This window comes from Alexandromys fortis, unplaced genomic scaffold (assembly GCF_014885135.2).
Source record: "Alexandromys fortis isolate MF-2015 unplaced genomic scaffold, M_Fortis_MF-2015_v1.1 scaffold_370, whole genome shotgun sequence".
Taxonomy (NCBI): Eukaryota; Metazoa; Chordata; class Mammalia; order Rodentia; family Cricetidae; genus Alexandromys; species Alexandromys fortis.
In genome coordinates, this window is record NW_026068242.1 from 282,847 (window position 1) to 285,268 (window position 2,422).

The window sequence follows — 2,422 nt, forward strand, 5'->3', positions numbered from 1 at the left end:
ATGTACATATATATCCCAAAGTAAGTAAATAAGTAAAATAAAAAAAGTAAATATCAACTTGGGGGTTTCTCTGGTTACAGGATATGTATATGAAGCTCTGGGTTTGATCCCCGTCCTCTGCCAAAACAAAACAAAAAACCCACAACTGACGTTTGACTCTACGGGATCTTCCCATGGGGCTCCAATCATCAGTACTTCTCTAAGCCTCGATTTCCAAAGCCTTAGCCACTTAGGCCGTCCCTCCAACTGCCTCACTTCTCACGTGTCCTCATGTCCATCTGTGCGAGTTCTCTTGGGTAAATGAGAATAAGATGTCTATTTGTCCACATACGGGACTAACGAGAGCTCATCAAAACAAGCCCACCCAAGGGGCTGGGACGACAGCGCCAAGAGAAAGCGTGTGGACATGAACCTGATCCCCAAAAGTCACGTGGAAAAGCAGGGCATGGTGTTTAAAATCTCAGTATCGGAGAGGTGGAGGCAGGCGGCTCCCTGGACTCACTGGGCTGCCAGCGTTACTGATTCGGAGACAAGCTGGGAGGCTCGGGAGATAAGCTGTTGGGCAAGATCGCTTGCTACGAAAGCGTGAGGACCCGAGTTTGAAACTTGAGCACCGGAGTTGAAAAGCTGGGCGTGTCCACGCGCAGGCACCGACAACAGCAGCTCTGTGGGAGGCAGAGACACGAAGACGTCTGAAGCTTGCTGCCTGCCGGCCTGGCTCCAGGTTCCGTGAGGGAGAGACCGCGGAGAGTGGCAGAGCGGGACTCCGTGGGTGCACAAACTCCAGGACACACACGCGCTCCCCACACGGAAAGGATAAGACTAAGGTGGATGGCGTTCCTAAGGAACACGCGAGGTCTTCATGAATCTGCACATATGTGCGTGTCCATCTGTACCCACACACCCACCCACATACACATCGGAACAAAGAAACAACTTGAACCAGGTGTGGTGGCACCCATCTTTGACCGCAGCACTCAGGAGCCAGGGGAAAGAGGATCTCTGTGTGTTCGAGGCCAGCCTGGTCTGCACAGCAAGTTCCAGGGCTACTTAGAAAGACCTTGTCTCAAAAAAAGAAGTTCACTCAAGTCTAGTTTGGTAAAGTGATGAGTTTATAGGAATTTACTAGGTAGCATGGGTGACAGCCATCAAAGGTCACATCCCTGGTGCTCCCTGTCCAGCTTGCAGAGTCTCCTTTCTCTTAGCTGGTGTGAGCTGCCTATAAGCCTGGGAAGGGTCCTGCGGGACTTGTCGCTTTTATAAGCACTCTGAGCCTTGCAAGTTTCCTTGGCTTCTTTGGTCTCCTGATGCCCTCTCCTCCCTCCTGCAGGAAATGCTTCCATTTGGAGGACACAGCTACGCACAATTCCTCGCAGCCTCCTCTCAGCTCCTTGCAAACGGTTTAGACGAGGCTCCCAGGGCCTCTGTCTGTGTTGCTCAGCCCCATGCATATATCTCCGAGCAGTCTTGGTCCATCTATCTGCAGCACTGACCGATCGACCGTTCTTTTGCGTTTCCTACTGAGAACACTTTTGGATTCTGGAACCCTACATTCTCTTGATTGTCTCTGCAGCTCTCTGGCTTCCGCTTTGGCAGTTTCGACAGTGCCTGACCTCTAAATGTTGGAGTTCCTTAGAGGTTGGTCTTTGGCCATTTTGTCTTTTTCTGAGCCTTTTTTTTTTTTTTTTTTTTTGGTTCTCTTTGAAATGACTTCATCTGCTTGAATGTGCCACTCACTCTCGGGGCTCTATTCCAAGCAAGATTTCTGTGCTGAATTCCAGACCAGTTTCTACACCACACAGTGAACATTCCTCTCGGTGCGTCCAGCTTAAAACTCTTACCTTCCTCCTCAAGAACTCCTTCTCTCCCATATATTGTGTTCCCTAACATGATGAGGGAAGAGAACCGATAAAAATTAGGCACCATGGCATGCATATATGAAAATGCCGTAATGGAATCCATCTTTAGGCTCGTCCCTTCAGGTCATGTGATTGTCAATCTTGAGTGTCAACTCGATGGGAATAGAGGATCTCCTGGGGAACAAGGTTCTAGGAGTGTCTGTCAGGGTGTTTCCCAAAAGATTTAGGGGAAGTGGGAAGACCCACTTTTAGTGTGGAAGGCATCATCGCATGAACTGAGGCCCTGGACTGAATAAAATGGAGAAAGCGAGCGAGCACCTCATGCTCTCTGCTCGCAAGCAACGTGACCAGTTCCTTGTGCCCCCGCTGTTAAGCGTTCCTCTCTAACTGCAAGCCCAAATAAACCCTTCCTTCCTTAAGCTACTTCCTTCATAACTGCAGCCAAGCAGCTGATACAAGGCGTCCACACTCAGTTTTTCTTTCCATGCCCATCTCCCATCTTTCTCCTCTGCAGTCCGCAGCTTCCTTGCAAGGTGAGGGGCTGCACCCTCAGTGCTTACAAC